Below are 12,539 nucleotides of genomic sequence, written 5' to 3' on the forward strand. Positions count from 1 at the left end.
AAAGGAGTAAAACTTGACAGCCTAAGATCTCTGTTTGGTTGGCATCCTCCACAATTACTCTATGCTTGCTTTAGGCTTGTTAAGACATAATTATTATTTAAGTTAATGAAGAACTTTGCCTTGTTCCGATTAACACACATAGGTGTTGGGTGAGCCATTAGTGAAAGATTAAATTGTTGACTTTTTATGGGGAAGTCCCATTTAGTTTGTAAAAGGTTCCGATTGGGTATAAAAATAGAAAATTGCTGTATTGGTCAAAGGCATCCTGCTGGGGTTAGATGAATGGTAGCTGTAAAAACCACTGTGAGATGCAAGAACAGCATTTTAGCCTTCGCTAAACAGACTTTGGGTCTCACTTTCACTGTAGCTCTGACCCATGTCTTTCTGCCAGCTCAGCTGTTAAATTACTGTGATATTGAAGAACAAGTTGGGACTAGCTAGGTTGATAAGGAAAATAATTCAGGAAGTCCATGTGCTCATTCCCCAAAAGGGTACTTTAATAGGATAAAGAATAATAATCATTATGTTCCGTTGTTTATTGTATAACACATGTCTTAAAAGATAAGAAAAGTAAAGTGTTTTACCTGTAGAATTAAATATTCATTGCAAAATTTAAAAAATTGTGCATCTCAGAGACAACACTGTTTCTGGAAATCAAGCGGTTATTTGGCTTAGAAGGAATAAAAGGATACAAATCATGTATTTTTAAATTTTAACAGATAACTGAAACATATACATCAGATCTTCCAGGATTCTATTCTTAGGTCTTACTAATAGTCAGATTTTGGAGTTGGAGCACAGCAACGGGAATCCTGGCACTTACTTATGTATTCTTTGTGGTTTCCAACACTGCTCTGAAAATCACGAGAGATGTGACCTATTTGAAATTTAGTTCTGCATAGGCACAAAGTCGAGATTCTTGCTTTCATCTACCATAGACCTGGGAGGAAAGCATGGCCTGGGAAGATATCAATCAAGTATTTTGCTTCTATTCCCTTCCCTGCAATGACCTCTGCCCCTCTTCCCCCAGGTCAATAATTCCCACTGGGGGTGAGGGGTTATGGCAAACAGACCCTTCAAGCCATTGGTTCAAAAAAAATCAACTAAAGGCTACAAAAATAGCAAATTTTGGAACTGGGGAGGGGCTATGATTAGGTCTACCCATTTAAAACTTCCATGTTTTAAAAGTCTCAATAATGCACATATTCCTGAAAACCACAAAGTGGCTTAAATAAGATTTTATTTCCTCTAAGTAATCCACAAGGAGCCTGAAATAGAACTACATTCTAATGCATTATAATTTAATAGATGCATTATTATTTAAATTGGCTGTAGTTGTATTTTATTTTATTTTTTCATAGAATTACATTCAATCTAGCCTTTGGTCTACCCTGCTGGAAATTTTCTTCTTTGGAAAATCTATTAGAAACTTTGATCTCTTTTTGAATTTACCCAATAACCAGTTCAGTTCACTGATTTGATTTTAAAATATAAGCATATGAAAAGACTGAAATAATTGGTTTGCTTTGAATTACACAGATTCATATGGATAGAATCTTTGGAAGTAAAGGTTCCTTACAGGAAAGCTGAAAATAGTGTGAAAAGATTTCCTTTAGTGGTTTCTTTGTGCTAGAAAGAACAATAAACTTGTTTTTATCTCTGAAACAAAAGCTCACTAATAAAAGATAATGAAATAATATTTTTTTACTCTAAAGATGTTTAATTTACATATATGTTAGTTTACTTTAACAAAAATGAATTTTATCTTTAACTTTTCAAAAGATGAATATTTTAATTTATCGACCATATCTATACATAAATAGTTAATCAAATCAAATTAAATCAACTAAGCAATTGAATATTTATGTTTTAGGGATAAAATCTGCTGATGAAGTTTTTAAATTAATAAACTATTTCTGTTTTTAGAACAGTTTTAGATTCACAGCAAGATTGAGTGGAAAGAACAGAGAGTTCCACATACTTCCTGTTTCCTCATACCCACAATCTCCCCCACTATTTACATCCCGCACCATATGCTACATTTGTTACAGTTACCTATATTGACACATTACCAGCCAAAGTCGACGGTTTGCATTACAGCAGGGCAAACATGTTCCTAAATAGATACATTTAACATAAGTACATTCATACATATGTATCTTTATTCGCATGATATCCAAAATTTTTAAAAATATTCCTTTCATTATAAAATTGTAACAAAGACTGGACAGTGTTTTGGTTAGTCTGGAAAGATGTAGCTCAGTATAAACACAACTTTGGAAGTCATCCAGAGGTTGTGGCAATATCTTCTAAATAGATGTTCTTTCATTAAAGGTACCAGGTACTCTTATAAGGATCTTGTGACGAGTACAGTACCAATGCTAGACAGGGAGCTGAGAGGGTATCTTCTCCATATTGAAGATTGAAGTGGTCCTCACTCTCTTTGACCTTATCTCTTGCAATGGAGCATACCCCGAGTGCTGCTGGGAAGGAGGGGTCTGGAAACTGTGCCTTATGTGTGATGAGATGTCTGGAAGCAACTGCTGTTTGCTTGTGATCTGATTCCCTGCTCATATTATTTAAAGCTATGTTAACTGGTATTGGGTGATATTGTGTGTCAGAAATATTTTAGTTAATTCCTAATCTAGGACCAACCGATACTGACCCTGTGCTCATGTAGTGGGTCCTTGAGTCTAATTAACTCAGGTGGACCTGACAAAAATGGTTTTGTGAACCTTCCAAGGGAGAGCCAGACCCTGAATTATGATGAGACCTGACCCTATAGGATAGACTGTGCTCCGTCCCCCGCACCATGCATGTTGAAATTTTAATGTCCAGTGTGACAGTATTAGGAAATGGGGCCTTTGGGAGGTGATTAGGCCATTAGTGTGGAGCCCTCATGAATGGGATCAGTGTCCTTATAAAGAGACCTCAGACCTCTCTTGCCCTGTTTGGTATGTGACAGCACACGCAGGGAAGCAGCCGTCTGCAAACCAGGAAGCAGATCCTCACCACACACCAAATGTACTGGTGCTTCGATCCCGCACTTCCCAGCCTCCAGAACTGGGAGAGATGAGTGTTTATTGTTAAAGCCACCAGACTATGGTATTTTTATTACAGCGTCCCCCAAAACTAAGACTTTCTGCCTGCACGAACAACCAGATTTCTAGATCAAATTTCTATTTTTAAAACCTCAAACTGCAACCTTCATCAGAAAATATAAATTTCTCCCGTGCTCAATGGATGTTTTATAAATGTAGTAACACAATGTACACTGGTGGTGAAGCAAATAGATCTGGAACCCCATACGTCTGGGCTTTAATCAGAGCTCTTCTATTAACTGTGCAACCTGGGGAAAATTGCTGAAAACACTCTGGTTCTCAATGTAGCCATAGGATGATTTCTACTTGAGAGATTGTAATGTAAATAAGATTTGTAGGCTAAATGAAAGCATGACTATCGCCTCCCATAGTTAATATTAAAAAGTAGATACCCCATAGAACTTATTTTCCCTTTATTCCATCATTTATGTTATTAATTTATTTTTTAATAATTATGCTTATAGTGCAATGAAAGAGAACACTGTGGGCAGTGCGTTTCTGAGCAGTTCTCTATCATATGCAATAAATATAAATAAGGATGATATAAAATGGCTCAATATGATGTCACAAGGGGATGTCTTGCTATCTTAATATTACTACTACAATTACCTCAGTCATTTGAAAACCAAACAGGGTAAATTCCACAGGGCTTATATTTTACGACAGATTGCAAGACAGATTGCGCTTCAAGAATGAATGGGGTGATTTTACTGCCTTTCATGCAATTTCGACAATCGATATGAAGCACTATAATTTTTCAGACTGTACGGATTTGCTCTTGATGGTATTTTCAAAAATTTCCAAGTTGCCTTTCTATATATTCAGAACACGATTTGATTTTTGATATGAGATGTAAATTCTTCCATTTTGGCCCCTAGGATACTGAAAATTGACAGGTATGACAAGCTGTGTTGCCAGAGACTTGGTGAGTTTAAATGAAAGAACAAAGTTATTTTTTGGCCAGTTGCCATTATACTCCCTCACTATAACTGAATTAATCCCCAGAAAGGATCATAGTTTTGATTTTGCATGGAAAAAAAATTTAAAAGTCAATAACTTTGTACATAGCACTTCTTTCCATTTCATCCGTGTTCTTTTAAAAAATTTTTTATTATGGAAATTTTAAACATAAAAAATAGAAAGAATAGTATGAGCTTCAACAAATATCATTTTACTATCTCATTTTATCACTCTTCTCTATTTTTTTTTCTTCCTAGAGTATTTTAAACAAATCCTAGATATTAGGTCTCATATTTTAACCATAAATACTTCAGTACCTTATCTCTAATAAGTAAGGACTTTAAAAAATAATCAGGGGCCATTTTCATGAACTAAGAAAATTAAAAATTATTTATATCCTCCAATATCCAGTTTGTGTTTATATTTTGCATATTGTCCCCAAATAGTTTGTCTTATTGTTTTGTTCAAAGAGATAGCAAAACAAGTTTTACACATTGTATTTGATGTCTATCTCATAAGCTTCGTAAACTATAAACTCTTCTTTTCATTTTCATGTTAATTTTTAAATTAAATTTTTTTTTCTATCTTCAGATTGTCTCTCCCTGTAGAAAGTAAGTAAAAATCTTCTAAGGATTATTTTTTCCACAAGATGTATGTGATTAATTGGAAGAGAAAATATTAGGATTTTTTGTAAGATAAAACTCATTCATTCATTCAAAAGGTAGTTTTGGGGCTTCCCGTGTGTCAGGTAGTGTGCAATGTAACTAGGATAGAATGTTGAACAGAACAGATTACAATTATTGCTCTTCTGAAGGGAAGTGTGTTGAGTGGAAAAGAAAGACATGGCATCAGACGTTAATATGCGGTGTGTAATAGGCGTGCAGGGCAGAACTGTGGGAACAAATGAGGGACAACCTGCCCCAGTCTAGGGGTGGGAGAGTGTTTGGATTGAATTTTGTCCCCCTTAAATTCATATGTTGAAGCCCTAACCTCTGATGTGACTGTAATTGGAGAGAGAGCTCTTAAGGATATGATATTAAATAAGGTCTAAGGTTGGGGCCCTAATCTATAGGACTGATTTTCCTACAAGAAGAGGAAGAGATACCAGGGCTCGCTCACTCTCTGTGAGTGTGTGCAGAGAAAAGGTCATGTGAGGACACAGCAAGAAGATACCATCCACATACTGAGGGGAGATTCCTCAGTAGAAGTGAACCCTGTGGGCACCTTGACCTTGGATCTACACCTTTCAGAACTGTGAGAAAATGAATTTCTGTTGTCTAAGCCACCCAGGGTGTGGTATTTTATTATGGCAACCTGAGCAGAATGATACAAGGAGTAATAGTTGGAAAGTAGCAAGGGAGGTCCTTTCTTACCTCTCAACCCAAACGTGCATGAGGTCTGAGAGCATTCCTTAATTCATTCATCAACAGTAGTGCTTATGAATCTACTATACCAAGGGCTAGGCTAGGGTGTGTGTTGGTGGAACAGATTACACATATATCCTGCCCTCATGGGATGTATAATCTAGTGGGCCATATAGACCTTCAGCACATGGTATCGGCTATAAATTCATCATTACAGATTACACTGAATCCAGTGAAGGGGAAGGGTAGGATCCTAGGACGGAAATAATGGCTTGTTTGGCAGGTGGGAGGGTGTGTTTGGGTGGGGGGGAGGATGGGGAGTATTCACAAGGCTGAGGGAACACCTCCAAGAAGAAGAGGGCATTTAAAATAGAGCTTGAAAAAAGAGTGGGAATTCAGGGAAGGTTCAGAGAAAGAGTATTTCAAGCCTGAGGGCAGAATAAATTTTGATACATTTGGAAACAGAGACGGAAGGCATGTGTGGAGAATGCAACAAGGAGAGCAACTAGCTGGGAGATGGCGCTGGAAGGAGGGTGACCCAGACCCTGCAAGGCCTAGGCAGTCACGCTTGCAATGTGACACACGATCCAGTGCAAGACACTGAAGGGTGGAAAGCAGGAGACTGCCTGTCTAATGGAGGAATTAAGAAAATCACTCCGGCTGCTCAATGGAGAATGGTGTCCAAGCATGCGCAAGAAAGCCCAAGATTACAGGAATGAAAGCAGAGGGCAGGGTACATGACTAGTGCAGCCCACATCTTGGCAGAAACTGAGGGTAAAAGATTCGTGTCTTGTTCAGCACTGTCTCTAGCACAGTTACAACATCTCTACCCAAGCACCTAAAACGTGGCTAGAGAAAAACCACTCTATCCCGATTGGTCCCACTTTATATTTATGATAATAACCTCAAGTAAGCCTTTAGGGCTTCCGGCAAGGTCAGCTGCCTTTCTCTGGTCATGTTTTTCACTCACCTGGTTCAGGGATCTGCAAACTATTTCCTGTGAGCCAAGTCCAGCTCTACCTGATTTTGAAAATAAAATTTTATTGAAACACAGTCATGCTTATTTGGTTTTGGATTGTCTGTGGCTGCGTTTACACTACAGCACAGACGTTGAGTTTAGTAGCTGTGACGGAGACTGAACCATTCACAAAACCTACAATAGTTAGTATCCGGCTCTTTGTAATGAAAGTTTGCTGATCTCTGTCTTAGATGAGTATTACATACATTCTTCTCTGTCTGCAAAGCTTTAACCCTCTTTCTCCTCTTTCCTTTCAGTTGAAAGCCTTTTTATTTCAAAATGAGACTAGAGGAATGCATATGAAAAATGTCACATTCTTCCAACACCAAGTCTATATCTTCCTTCAGCCCCTATCCGATTTCCCTATTTTCTGTTTTCCTTTGATCTTGTCAACCTTCATGAGAATTTGAAGGAGTTATCTACTTTTACTATCTACTTCTTCCATTTTGTAACTAAGTATTTTAATAAGAATGTTCTTGTCAAGGCCAGTAATGATTTGTCACCTAATTTATTGGTCAATTCCAACTTGCCTTGTAAATAGCATTTGACAAAATTAGTCATTTCCTCTCTCTTGAAGACGTTTCTTACAGTTTTGAAATCTGTTGATCATTCTCTTACTTCAATGTCTTCTGATTTTCTTTGTCCTTTTCCAGAATTTATTTTTCTTCCCACCTTTTTTTTTATTAAGATTTTATTTATGTATTTCAGAGAGAGTGAGTGAGAGCAGGAGTGAGGGGAGGGGCAGAGAGAGAAACACACTCCCCACTGAGCAAGGAGCCCAATGCAGGGCTCAATCCCAGGACCCCGAGATCATGACCTGAGCTGAAGGCAGATGCTTAACTGACTGAGCCACCTAGTAGCCCCTCTTCCCATCTTCTAGACATCATTGCCCCAAGACTCTCTCCTCCCCTCTCTATGCACACAATGTTAGTGCTCTTACTCACTCTCTTACAGAAAGTGCCATCTCTGTACTGATGATTCTTATATTCACTTCTTTGAATTACAGATTTATATTTCTCTACTAGGCTGTCTAGTTGACATTGTAAATTAAAATTTTTTCCAATTACAAATTTTTAATTTGCTTCTAAAATCTACTGCTCCTTATTGTGGTAAAAGTCACCACCAATCTTCTAGTTGCTTGGATTAAAAACTCAAGGGTTTTTTTTTGGGGGGGGGTGGTGGTTCTTTTTTTCTTTTGTATCCTAAACTCAATTCATTAAAATATCCTAACAGATTTGTTCAAAATGTATCTAGTATTCAGCCCCTTGCTGATACATCTACTTCTATCACTTAAGGCAAGCCAACATTATCTCTTACCCGGATTGTTAAACTATCCTCTGAGATGGTCTCTCTGCTACCAATCTTGTCTCTCTGTCATCTGTTCTCCCACACAGCTGCCAAAGTGATGCTCTTTAAATACTCAGAACTCTCCAGAGACACCATGGGCACCCACCCATATTAACACTAACTCCTTCCCTTTACAATCCAGTCACAACAGGAAACAAATGGCATATTTGAATTCACCATTTTTGGAGATAATCAAGAGTCTGTTTACAAAGATATGGGCAAGGTAAAAGAGGAACCTCAAGGTCTAGTGGGCATAGTGCAGGACCATGGGATCAGTGACAGCGGAGGCCATTACCATCCCTAACCTGAAGGCCTGACAGAAGGAAGCTATTATGGGAGCTCAGAGATAAAAGACTACCTGTTAGGAGCTGTGGCTTCAGTTTAGGGGCAAAGCCAGACTGAGGCAACTAAGCACAGAGAGAGCTGGAAGATTAAAAACTTTACCTTCATTGTCCTTCCTCCTCCAATTTCCTCTTCTTACCATTTATTGGCCAAATCCAACCAAAAGCCAAGGGGCAAGGCAGCCCATTGATGTGGTCCATAAAAGGGCACAGATAAGGGTGTAGAAGATTGGAGAATATATCCGAGGGACAAATAGAAGGTATCCAATTTACAAGGCCCTATAGAGCTGTCCCGGAGTTGCCCTACTCCTTTTTACCTATTTTTATACTTACTCTACCTAATAACATTTTCCTTCTGAACATGGGCCTGCTTCCTTTTTCCCATTAAAAAAGTACACTTCTACTTTGAACCCTTTGCTTCTGTTCCTTCCTTTGCCTGGCACTCTTTTCTCTTCCATTTCCTGCTTCAAGGTCATTCCATCAGAGAAAATTTCCCCGACTAGCCTGTATAAAAATACAACCCACTCATACTATTGTTCTACCCAGACTTTTTTTAATAGTATTTTTACCTCCCAACATATTATATACTTATTTGGTTTTTGCTCTCCCCTAATCTCACCCAATGAAATGCAAGCATCTTGAAGAAAGGACTATGTCTAATTAATTCATTGCCGAATCCTCAGCATCCAGAGTACTTGATACGTAGTAGGTACAGTTGATTCTCACGATTCAGGATAGTTATGTTCCGTAAAGTTATAGTGAACACACATTAGCGAGTACTGTGTCATTGGTAGCAGAGGTTATGTTCTTGACAGCCTACGGAAACAACTTTTTTGTCATCATTTGATCAATACATTGTCTTATGTGTGTTTCTGTTTAAGACACATTATTTAATATACGATATTTGTTTATACTAAAACACTAGATGAAAAGCGTTGAACATTTTTCTGACTGGGTAGCCATACATTTCTTTGACTTTGTCTCACAAAAATGCTCTCTGTCACACTTAAAAAATCAGTCATCATCTCATGAATTCACAAGTATGGCAGCTTTTCCATCTCTTCCAGCATAGTAATTAAAAAAAACCCAGATTGTTTGTAATACCCAAATGTTTATCATTAGTAGAATGGATAAACGAGTTCTGTTATAGTCACATAATTGAATACTCAACAGCGTTGATGAAAATCAAATTAATGCTCCATGCTCCAATCGGGTTGTTTCTCACAGACAAAATGAAGGAAGTCAGACACAAAAGGCTACATACTACAAACTGTCATTCAGCTAGACTTTGAGAACAGTGAAAAGTACACCATAACGATAGGAATTTGGGTAGGTAATTAACCGGTGGCTGGGAGATGTAAGTGAGGTTTCCCATACACATTTCTGCCTCAACCATTTCGTAGTTTTATGCAGCAGCAAGAAGGAGCTTTGAATAATGCAACCTGTTGATATCTGTGTCTTGGTCTGGGTGGTAGCTAGAAAGTTGTATTCAAGTGGTAAATATTTGTTGATCTGTACACTTAATGTTTGTACACTTTGTGTAGTATGTATATCATGGTTCAAAGAAAAAGTAAAAATAAAATCATAAGGAAAGGAAAATGTGACTAAAAACTCTTTTTTAAGTTTTTGAATAAAACCTTTTTGAAGTTTTAAATAAAACCTTTTTGAAGTTTTTAAATATAAACTTTTTAAGTTTTTAAATAAAAACTTAAAAAAGAAGAAAAAAGAAGAGTATTTAGGACTGGTATAGAGGTAAAAAGTATTTTACTTTTCATTTGACAATTTTAAGGATTTTAAATTTACTAAACGTATGCATATTTTATTTTATTTATTTATTTTTTTATAATAATTTTTTATTATGTTATGTTAGTCAACATACAGTACATCCCTAGTCTTTGATGTGCATATGCATATTTTAATATCTAAAAGCCACAAACTCAGATGATGTCCTCAAATATAATAAGTGGAAAATGTATTCTATATTAACTTAATTTTTTAAGACTCTAATTACGTGAGTGATATTGTGTGAATTTACATAGCTATAGAGAGAGTTTCAGAATGACACATATAAAGATTTAAAAATGCATTTAAATAAAAAAGCTTAATGTGACAAATTTCTAGACTAATTTATTGAAATTTAAGTAGGTGAGGAAATCATTATTAACATGCCTTTGTGAGAAAACTGCTGGTAACTCTAAGTTGCTGATGATGGAACTTCATAGACAGGTTGGTGGAAAAATACTTAAATTACATTTAATTTTTGAGGAAAAACTTAAATATATAGAGCACTTATCGTGGCTACAATTGATGTTTACATTTAGAGTACTGCAAAGTTCCATTGACTCAGCACTGACACCTCACTTCAACCTGTCACTGACATCAACCAGACCTAATGCTCCTACCAGGAAATAGGACATTTAGTAGTTACAGTGGAGAATTGTCAGAAAAGAGACAGTACTATTGGAAAATGGTAAAAAAAAAAAAAAAGCATAGATGGTATAGTGGTACAATGGTATTGACACAACTTTTGTTGAGAACTCTAGGTGAATATCTACTAAACTGTTGGGAATCTAGACTCTTTTGACCTTGATCAATGGGAAGGGGATTTCAAGTGGCCTTTGAGGTGCTGATTGAGCAGTTTGACTATGAACTCATTGAACAATTTCAGGTCATCTTATAGTGATGATGTAAGAGAATAAGTAAAACAATCCAAATGAAGGAGAATATTAACCAGAGAGGTGTTCTCCAAGGACCCCAGCTTGGTCTGACCTATTTCATGTGGTGGACTTACTGCTGCTATTGAAATATTGAACCTTAAACTCTGGACACTTACCTTCAAAGATTTATTGAAGGATCTATCCTGGTAGAGATCTATCTGTATATAGATATAAGTACAGAGGGAGAAAGGAAACATATTCTTTTCATAAAGCACTACTAATCTGTGATCCACCATATTTACCCAAGTCAAGTCATCTTTTATGATGAAGAAATTGAGGGGGCTATTTTCATACACTTGTCCACAGAATTTAAAGTGAAGATATATTCTCATGTAGGATGGGACACATCAATACCAGCATGTGATGAGAATATAATTCTCTGTTGAACATATATGTAATATGAATTCTTGAAAATCAAAACCAGGAAACTACATTAATTATGTTAAATATCAAGTAGCACTGAAGGGTTTGCTTTGGTATCTGTTTGCTTTCTGCATATGAAATGAGTTGATTAACTAATCTAAGATGATATGGTTCTGGTACAATTGAATTGATCTTGGAATGAACTGCTGTGCATTCAAAATTATGCCCTATTATCTCCCTGAGTGCAAAGCAGAAGAGATCCCTCCAGTCCAAGGTTGGCTTGAGCGGAGAATTATCTGGCAAAAGTATGAAACGGAATTTAGGCTACTACCTAAAACAAAAAACACCCCTTCCCCCCCAAAAGCCAGGCTTAGTTACATTCTGCAAGAGTAAGAAAAACATACGATGAAACTTAATTATTTCTCCAAAGCTTGAAAAAGTTGTAGAAGAAAGATAATTTCAGCTTTCAAATTGGATGTATTTTCTTAACCTAATGAGACTGGATTTTAGATCTGGACCAGTGATTTCTACTTTACTTTTCATTTACATCCCGGTTTTTCCAAGCATTGTAGTGGCGGTCCACCAGAAATATCTTTTCTTATTTAGAACTCTAAATCATCGCTTTCCGGAAGTTAAGTTCTAAAAAATAAAACACAATTCCAGAATTACAGGCATGTTCAATTCTATTTAATGAAATATGAAGAATAGGTCTAAATAATGGATGTGCTTTTGTTTCCCTGAAGAACACATGCAAATGTGAAAGCCATACTTATATGAAATTGCCTAAATACTCTGTATTGTAGATTCAATTATGAAAACACTATATATCATATATACTAGCATAATGAGATCCAATAATTAATTGAGGTAAAATAGTACCTCCTCTAATGCAGTTTTTGTTTCCATGAGTTTCGCTGAAAAGTAGAAAATATTGCAATTAGGTAAGATTTAAAAGAATCACTTTCCACTACTCTGCACTATCATTTGTTTTTCATAATACATCTATTTTGTCAGTTCTGTCTTCCTTTAATTCATATTCTCCATTTTAAGGAGCAAATCAAAATAGAGTATTTCATGATTATTAATACTATGAAGAATTTCCTAAAGATCTATTAGTTTTTCATGTAAGGTTCTGAAGATTTTATGTTTATAAACGTTCCCCAAACCAGTAGTCTGTCTAATGTGTTATCCATCATGTACTTCTCAGGAAACTGATGGCAATGAAGTAAGATTTACTTACAAACTCTAGAAAAGAAGAAAAAGAAATAAAACAGACTACCTTATTTTAATGTGAACTTTACTGTAAAAACTCTAAATTCACTTTAAAA

This window comes from Ursus americanus, chromosome 12 (assembly GCF_024610735.1).
Source record: "Ursus americanus isolate L20-20 chromosome 12, mUrsAme1.1.p, whole genome shotgun sequence".
Classification (NCBI taxonomy): Eukaryota; Metazoa; Chordata; class Mammalia; order Carnivora; family Ursidae; genus Ursus; species Ursus americanus.